Genomic DNA, 9,706 nt, shown 5'->3' on the forward strand with positions numbered 1-9,706 from the left:
CTCCCCTGTCATTGCAGCCCTTTGAGCCTGGCCGCGCCCAGAGATCAAGAATCTTTTGGAGGGAGGTTTTCCTCTCTCCCAGCCCAACAAAACCCTTTTGGGGTCCTTCCTGGTGATCCTTAAGATCTGCAGATCACCTTTAAGAGAAAGCCTTGCCCTGGCACTTGAGGGAAGGCTTGAACAAGGCTCCTTAACACAGCCCCGTGTCCTCCCGGGCACCTCTCCCGCCCAGCCCCGCTGAATGGGACCTTAGTTTTCAGGATAAACACATCCATCACAAAGCTGCTTGGCCCACGTCCCCTCCATGAAACCCCTTTTGAGGACTCTCTGCCCTGAGCCCTCATCCCTGCTCCACTTTCCACTCCCCAACTTCCTTTTTTCCAACGCTCCCCAAGCAAAACCCCGCATTTTTGCATTTTCCAGGAGTGGGAAGAGGTGCAGGAAAACAAGGGCCACTTTAACCCCTGTTTTAAAGCTGGAGTTCCCTCCTGGTTTGGTGTATTTAGTTTGGGCACAGTTCTGAAACAAAAGGTACAAAGGAGCCAAGTTGTTGGGGCAGGGGGAGGGAAGAAAGTTGGTTTGATTTCGAGAGCCTTGGAAGATCATTAAAATTTCATAACAGGCAGGGAAGAAAAAAAAAAGGGTTGTTTGCTTCTAAGGTCTCTGGTGTTTAAAGAGCTCGAGACAAAACTGCCGAGCAGAATATTCCAGTTTATCCCGTGGAATAGGAAGGAATGGCCCCAGACATAATTACAAGTAAGTAGAGCAGCGAGAGAGGGGAAAAAGCTCAGGAAATCTGATGTCTAAGAGGGTTTTTTTTCGCTGGGGTTAAATCAGATTGTTTGTTTGTGGTGATTTTTTTGACGTGCCTCAGTCAAGTTTTGGATATTTCGACAGTAAAAAGGGTGGGATTGGGGGGGATTTTGGCTGCTGGAATTTGGGGGCAGCGGGAAGCAAAGCAGGGAGCAGGGGTGAAATGTGGAGCGTGGTCTGTGAGTTTACAAAGCTGGGCTCAGGGGATGGGGTTTCAGCAGTGGTCTCGCTGCTCACTGATTTTTGGAGTTTTTATCTGCTGAACAAGCAACCGGAGAGAGGTTTTTACAAAAGCAGGGAAATGATATCTCATTAATATTCCTACCTAGCAGAAAAAGAGGGGAATAATAACATTTAGTGGTTCTAAAGCAGCGGGGAGATGATGATGAATGTTAGGCTGTACGTGAAAACTATACAAGGCTGTATAGATTTAAAAAAAAAAATCCGTGCTATTTCTGTTCTTGGGCTTCACTCTTTAAAAATACATTACCACTGAAATGGAGTTTTAGAAGGGAATAACAAGGCTGGCAAAATATTTCTTTGAAGCGCAGAACTCCAGATCTGAAAAACAAAATGGGTCGTAAATCACAGAACACATTAAGAGCCACAAGATCTGTGGAAATCTAACATTATAAAATATTCTTCTCAGGATGAAATAGCATTTAAAACCAGTGGTTTATAGTGGTACAAACACTAAGAAAGGGATTATCTTCCCGTCAAGGTTGTAGATATCAGTTCCATTCTAAAATCACAGTACAGTACTTTAAAAAATCATTAATAGTGATTAGATATTTGTATATATGACATCAGAGTTATTCATGAAAAGGAGAAACTTTTAGCTCTATATTTATATTTTATTATTAACTTACTTTTAGCTGTCTGCAATTTGTAAAACATTGCTGTATTTAATGGCATCGTTCATGCAGCAAAAGATATGTATCTTACTTTTTTTATTTTGTTTTACCAAAAAAAACCCCAAACCCTAGAAAAAAAAATAATCTTACTTGTAATTTCCTGTAGCTAAAATGATTGTTAAATAACATTCAAGCTGAACACAAAGAAAATATATTTAATTATTTGTTGAAAAGCATAAAATTTTCTGGTTTTTTAATGAGTAGAGCTTATTATCCTTCCTCTTTTTATACATAATCCATAAATGTTGTACCCATAAGAGCAGCTTTATGGGTACAAGAGGAGGACAAGAGAAGGTGTTTTTAAAGGAATATTGTTAAATTCAAAGTGAAATCTTATTATCTCTTGTGGGATTTGTGCTCCTAAAACCATTGCCCACAGTAAATCGTTCCTCTGATTGGAAACATTCATCCCACAAGGAGGATTAATTATTCCATTAGGACACAATTTTCTCTTTATTTTTCTATCTCCCGGGAAAAAATCAACTTCCCTGCTTTTCAGTTCTCACATGAGTGTACAAATCAAACACAGAGATTATTTCTGAGGATTGTCCATGTGCAAACTCCCATCATTTTTTAAGGAGTTTCCCAGAGAGGAGCCTGATCCAAGCCCTGTTGGAGTTAATGACTCATTTCTATCTGCTGTAAAGGGATTTGGAGCTCAGCACTGGACTCCTTACAAGCTAGAGGCTGAACTTTCATAAGAACATGAATTTTATCATCTTGCAAAATCAGGAATCATGGAATAATTTAGCCTGCGTTTGGAGAGCGCAGTTTGGCCTGATAATGATATTTTCCTCCGTGTACTTTGGATTTATCAGCGGTTTGTGGCTGACACAGCCCGTGTCAGCTGATGTCTCACCCCCACGTTAATAACGCTGTGCTTTGGCATTGTGCTTGTGTAGAAAAACAACAAATTTTCAAACGTTGATTTTGTTATTTTTTAAAAATAGACAAAGGATTGACGATAATAGACAAGAAATAGACAAAGATTCTATTGTCTAAAAATAGGCAAATTATATTTGCAAAAAAGCCCGCTCCACAATTTTCAGAATAGCCTGAAACCTCACCAGCTCCATTAGAAAACAGAGAAGTCTGAGGGGTTACAGGAATTCTGGAGTCAGGGAAGGCTCAAATGCTCTTTGCCTCCTTTTCTCTCTTTTATTCCTTGCCGTGGGCTTCCCACAAAGCCTCCATTGGGAGCGGGGTCTGGAAAGGGTCAGCTCAGTCTAAGCAGGGTCTGGAAACAAGGCCCATGTTGTCACGCCAGGCTTGCTCAACCCTTCCAGCCCAACCCGGGGCTCCATGTCCTGCCATCATGCAAATGAGGCTGTTCCTGCTGGGAACGTGGCATTCCCGGGAACGTTCCCTCCTGGGAGACAGGGCTGCAAGTCCTCCTGGTTTAAGAGTTCGTGCTGATGCTGCTCGTTCTGGCTTTACAGGCATTCAAAACCTCCCTCCTCAGCCTTTCCCTTTTTTCTGCGTGGAAAGAAGTGAAGTGGGAAGGCTCCCAGCTAGATGAGTTTGTAGGAATGAATTGGAGTGTGGGCTTGTAAAAGGAAGCTCCTTCAGGAACCTTTAAAAATGCAACTCTTCTTTAAATGTATACTCCCTCCCAAAAAAGCCCCAACAAACAAACAAACAAAAACAAAAACCAAAAACCAAAAACAAAAAAAAACCCCACAAAAACACAAACAAACAAAACAAAAGAAAACAAAACAAAAAAACAAAAATACACAAAACCAAACCAAACCAAACCAAAAAAAAAAAAACCAAACCAAAACAAATACAAAACAAAAAACCCCCACAGAATCAGTGGGTGCAGTTATTTGCAGATAATGCCATTTAAGAGGCCAGAAATCTTCTGGGATTTTCCAGTCTGGACGGATGGGGGTACACAGGGGTCTCATCCCCTTGTGCCAGGGGAGCTGGCACTGCAGGACTCCTCTCCCTGATCCATGGCCCAAAACTTTTCAAGTTATTGACTCTCCCCAAAAAATTTTAGAATCAAGCTTGCCTGGGAGGAGTGAAAAGCTGGATTCTACTAAATTTCTGTTCTTTCTGTGCAGGAGAAATTCACAGAACCCAGTGCAGAGTGCAGAAGAACCCAGAAGTGCCAGGGGCAAAATGAGATTGATGATTTCCAATACCACTGAGTGCCCAATCTGCTCCCACCCCTGGACAGAAACCTTGGCTGCCTCAGGGATGCAGTTTGCAACCTCACTGCTCCAACACTTGTAAATAAAGGCCTTTTTATCTCTGGGGTTTCATGCTCTGAAGAAAGTTATCTGTGGCCATAAAAAACACATCTGTCCCTCTGCTGAGGGCAGAGCAGCCAAGGGTTCAGCATGGCATGGAAATGCTTCCAGCAGGCTTGGAGTCACAGCTATGTCCTTTTTCTTCCCTTTTTCCATACACTTGATCCTGACCCAGGCAGCTGCTGCTCTTTCTGGAGGGTGGCAACTCAGAAAATGCCAAATATCTGATTTTTTTTTTTTTTTTTTGTGCTTAAAAAAACTTGTCCTCGCATGAGCAGAAAGATCTTTGTTACAATATCTGCCCAAACCCTTAAACTCTCAGGAACTGCTCTTAGCCCTGGTGCTGCTGTCACAGCTCCAGCATCCCTGGAGAGGATGAAGCTCCTCATTCTGAGGTCTCTGCCTCAGCACAGCTCTGTCTGCAGCAGGGGCAGGACAGGGATGGAGCGGAGAAATGAATTGCAATAGGTTGGGGAGCAGCTGTAAAACCCAATCTGCCAAATTCAGCAGAGAGGCAGCTGCCCCTTCCCTACTCCCAGTGAAGTCTCTTCCCCCTGACAGTTTGCTGAAAGCATTTCCATTGTGTGGCACTTAGCACATCTGGGGATTTATTGCAGCTGATGCTTTCTGTGTTCTGTCTCAGTGACACCCACAGAAGATGAGGAAGAGCAACCCGTGCCAGATCTCTGCTCCTCGCTGCATCCAAATGTGGTAAAACCCTGGAAAGCTCTGACGTAGGAGAGCCCTGCTTGTCCTGGTCTGATCCTGAATGACACTGACACCCACTGACTTCTCCCTGCAACAGATGCTGCTTAGGAAAAACACCAGGATTTGGATAAATGATAGGAAAAATAGAAGTTTATTTCCCAGCCTTTAAATGCAGGGCACTGGCATGTGTGGCAGGGGTGGAACACAACATTGACCAAATTCCTTGTGTCCTGACTTTATTACCCTACTGGATATGGAGAAATGGAAGGAATAAAGACTTCGCAGGCAGGAATAAAGCTCAGATCTGAGTTTCTCGGACTCCACAAAGGAGCAAGAAGGCATGGTGTATGGCAGAGAGAACTTCCCTGGTAATGTCCCAGATGTCCCTGCCCTTTCCACCCAGCAGTTGCCCTGTAAAACAGCTGATGGCTGGGTTGTGTTATAGCAGAAAATAGGGATTTTCCAGCTGGACCACAGGCTGTGGCCATAGGGCATCTGCATCCCAATGCCTTTCCCTGCCCTTTACCTCAGCTGGCCCTTTGCAATAGTGAAATTGTGTTCCCAAAGGCAGGAACACAAAATAACTCATGATGTGCCTCAAACTGTGAGCAAAGAGTATCTGATCCTGCCCAAACACAGACTGCTCGCTTCAGAGGGGGCAATATTTACACAGTAATCAACATCTAATTCTCTTTCCCAGCCCAAATATTCCCTTGTGTGCTCAGCCACAATTTCTGCTCATCCAGAAAATCTGCTGGTTGAGCATGGGGATGTGAGCAGAGCTCCCAGGGAATGCCCAGGGATATCCCAAGAGCTACAACCTCTCACACCCCAGGATCAAGGCCTTTCTCCTGGCTCATTTCATTTATAACCACCCAGCTTGGGCAAGGCTACTGAAAATTCAGATTTCTGCCCTTTCCACGCTTTCTAAATTAAAGTTTTCTCCCACTTAAGTGAGCAAAAAAATACCCTTCTTGCCTCAAGGATGGGGAAATAAGAGCAAAGAACCAAATTGCAGCCTCAAAGTGCACTTTTAGAACTCCCAGAAGGCACAAGATCTCCTCCTTGCCAGCCATCCCTTTGCTGACTTCAACAGCTCAGAATGACCAGCTGGGCAGAATGAAATTCCTTCCATTCTCAGATACTGCGATAAATATTTAATAAATAGTCAAATTAAACCCGAATGTTGCTTGTATTTATTTTTTTTCCTCCCTTAGGTCAACATCTGTAGCTTCTCGTGCTGTTATTTGTGAAACAGCTTTATTAACCTATTACGAAAGCAGGCATTTGTTATGCAGCAAATTGAAGTTTCACAGTCAATGGATGTTTTGTGGCCTGGGAAAAAGTAAACATCAACTGGAAAAGTCACTTGTGCCTATTCTTGTTTTTGCCCAATGAGAATTAATATCAGATGTGTAAATGGTGGAATTCCTTGAAGGAAATGCATCTCCTTTGTTAAGGGACTGCTAGCTGGAAGCTCCAGAGCCTCAGATGATGTAACAGCCAGACGTCTGCAGACTTTTAGAACAATTCTCATTTATTTCCAGGAATAAGAGGAAATTTCTTTCTACTTCTCTTCCCACATCACTCATCCTAGCAGGGAAAGATGCTTTCCAAGGCGTTTCAGCAGTCACTAATGGCATAGCTCTGTATGGGTCACTCCACTTGACAGATGGATTAGGATCCAGTGTCAAACTAAGGAAAAAGGGAGAAGAAATCTTTATATGAGGATGGAGACAGACTGATGAGTCCACCCTGCTGATAATACTAAACCATTCAGAGGCTAAAGATGAAAGGTGACTGTGATGGGATGCCAAAAATCCATCTGGAAGTCCATGGCTGAGTGAGAAAACATCAGGTGAAGTTCAGGACAGATAAATTCAAGTGATGTACACAGGGGAGGAGGGCGCTGGAAATGCTCTGAAGTAAATCTTACACTCTAAACTAATTGTAATCATTAAGGAGAGATGGACGGTGATTATCCTGGGAAACAGCTTGGACTTGTGGCTCTCAGGAAGCCAAGTGAATGTTAGAAACTATTAAGAAATTAAGAAGATGATAGAGAGATAGATAGGTAGGTAGATAGATAGATAGATGATAGTTGGATAGATAGGTAGATAGTTTAGATAGATAGATAGTTTAGATAGATAGTTGGATAGATATAGATAGATAGATAGATAGATAGATAGATAGATAGATAGATAGATAGATAGATAGATAGATATAGATAGATAGATAGAAAGAAAGGAAATATGTTATTTTATAAACTTTGGTGCATCTCCACCTGGAATACCTGAAATCTCCCAGCTCCTAAAGGAACTAGTCAAGCTGGAACACAGAGGGTGGTGCCAAGGGTAATCAAAGATTTAGTCCTGAGAGTGACAACAATTAAATGGATTCTGTTTCTTCAGCCAGAAGAGAGATGAGTGAGAGGATCTGATGGCCTCCTCAGGAATTAGGAATGACAAGGAGAGAGTAGCAGGCAGCTGTTTGCTGTTTCTTCCTCCAACACAGAACTCAGAAGCATGAAATGAAGCTGGTGGCTGGCAGTTCCAAGGGAGCAGGAGCAATCCTCCACGCCGTGCTTCGTCATCCCGCGGAACCCCTTGCCACGGGATCCTGGGAGCGTTAAAATTTACTGGATGCATTCATGAAAGAAAAAACTCATCGGAGGTTTTTAAAATCCATCTGGGTTTTGTATTAAACAGAAAGGCTCCACGTCTGGTTCAGAAAGTGCCTGAGCCAGAAACCACTGTAAGCTGGGCAAGTGTTTGGGGGGAAGTGTTGCTGTAGGCCTGACCTATATTTGTACTCTTTGCTGGGCTCTCACTACCGTTGCAGATAGGAGGTTATTTGGCATGGGCTTCCAGCCTGACCTGCTAAAGCTGTTCATATCTCCTTGCAAGCCTAGACTTCCAAGTGATAAGTAATTCCAGACAAATGCATTCCTTATGTTCTCTCTTAAATGTAATAATAATGTTAACTATTAAGTCAGGTGATGACAAGCCAAAACAGAGCAGCCTCAGGTCTTGAGCTTCTCCCTTCCCAGTCCTGATTTCCTTTGCTCTGGGTTGAGGTGACCCAGGGCAGCCCACAGGTGCTGTAGGGGCAGGTCTCCGTGGGTAGACATCAAGTCCCTCTGCCAGTCTTGGCTCCAAGAACCTGTGCAGGGCCACCAAGAGACAAATGGAGGTGTTTAATGCACAGCAGGGCATTGATGGGGTTGATTTGGTGACCAGGCTCACCTTACTTTGCATCTGAAAATCACAGGTCAAGGAGTTGTGCCCAGGTTTCCTCTGACTACCAAACTCCAGTGTGGAGTTTGGAGCTCAGGGCATTTTAAGTAGGGAGGAAAGCTCAGTTAAAAACATTCCTTTTGGCTCTAAACCAGCAGAGACCTCCATAAGAGATATTCACAATCTTGCAACCAGCTCCTCCAACTCTAATTGCCTGAGCAGGAAGATTAAAACAGCTACAATGGTTTCTGGGCAAATCTCTCTGTGTTTTAGTGAAGCGTTTGATAGTCCCATAAAATCTGAATTGAAAGCTTGACTCAGTCTGGCCTGGATGTGAGTACTTGTCTGTGGTCTCTGCCTTGGCTGGAGTATCACAAACCAGGATGAAGTTTGAGATGTCACATTTGAGGAGATGAAGGAGGTGCTGCTTGGAGAGGCAAGTGCGTTAAGCCTGGCTTTATCTAATTTCTTCATGGATACATTGGAGGACACAGCTAACAAAATGTGCATTGGACTTGCAGATGGGGGAAAACACTGGGGAAAAACACAGGAGATGAATGACTGGCAAAGCTTCAATAACTCAGGATAAGCCACCTCCAGCAGAAAAAATCTCTGTGCATGAAGGGGATGTGGCCACCACTGAGGAGAACATTTGATCTCTGCTGGTTCTAGGACATGGCAGTGGAAAACTTGTCCTTTATGAGGCTCCAGAAGGGGAGATGGAGCTGAATCAACCATGGGGATAACAGCTTTCCAAACTATCCTCATGGTGATCATCTTATTTCTTGAAATGCTGCTTCCCTCAGGGAACCTCAGCAAGGAATCAACACCCCAGAGAGAATTCTTGGGGGAAAGAAGGAAAAAAAAATTAAAAAGTAATAGAAGTCATGAGGAGCCAAAGGGGAATGGCTTACGAGAAAAGATTAAAATACCTAAATATGGCTAAGTTGGCCAAATTATGACTAAGGGAGGATGTGATAACTGTCTGCATGTATATGAGGGCTGTAAACCACTAGGAAAGGAAAGGCATTGTTTTGATTGACATAAGAAGACATTTCGGAGAAATCCCATTAAATTAAACAAAGGAAAACATTGAATGAATAACGGGAATTGTTCCTAATGGTAAACTTGACCAGGATTTGCAAAATGTTTTATATAAATTGATCTGAAAAAAAATCAAGGAGATGTGAGAAAGCTGCTTGGATCCCAGTTATTAAAGATATTGGCTTCTCATGCTTCCTGCAGCAAAGCAAGGAACAAGAACAATCGAGCTCAATGGAAAGGGTTTGGCTTTCTTTGTTTTCTGGTGCAGGAAACCAACGATTTTAGAAAACTTTGCCAATGGTCTTGTTGTTAAAAATGCAGTGAGTGCATCCAGAAAGCTCAGTCACAAAAGAACATGGGTTTCTGAAGGCTGAGTCTTCTGTCTTTCCAGGTTTTCAAAATATTTCTCAGCTAACCCTGCCAGAACAACCCCCCCGTGTGCTGCAGTCTGGAGAGCACAAGGTGTGATAAACGGGGGAAGAAGCATCATTTACATTCCCAGCCCAAACATCAGCCCATGCAGAAATAGCTGGTCCAGGCCCAGCTTTCTTGAAGTGGTTTTTGGCCAGAATTCCCAAATGTGGGTGAGAATTCCCGTGCTGTCTTTGCGGTGCACCCAAACCGCAGGTGGAGTCCATACGGGCTGGGGAATGTCCACAGCCCCACAAGGCCCAGCTCTCCTGCTGGGAGATGTTTAGGCTGGCAGAGGCAGTGAAACGTGGAATTCCTCCCTGGC

At 43.6% G+C, this 9,706-nt stretch overlaps 1 long non-coding RNA gene across 1 annotated transcript; it reads left to right on the forward strand.

Annotated features, from left to right (window-relative positions):
- The first annotated feature begins 668 nt into the window (after positions 1-668).
- Positions 669-5,874, forward strand: LOC136561353 (uncharacterized). Its single transcript, XR_010784319.1, has 3 exons — positions 669-756; positions 3,794-3,961; positions 4,626-5,874. It is a non-coding gene; the product is annotated as an uncharacterized lncRNA (long non-coding RNA).
- The last annotated feature ends 3,832 nt before the right edge of the window (positions 5,875-9,706 follow it).

This window comes from Molothrus aeneus, chromosome 11 (genome assembly GCF_037042795.1).
Source record: "Molothrus aeneus isolate 106 chromosome 11, BPBGC_Maene_1.0, whole genome shotgun sequence".
NCBI lineage: Eukaryota > Metazoa > Chordata > Aves > Passeriformes > Icteridae > Molothrus > Molothrus aeneus.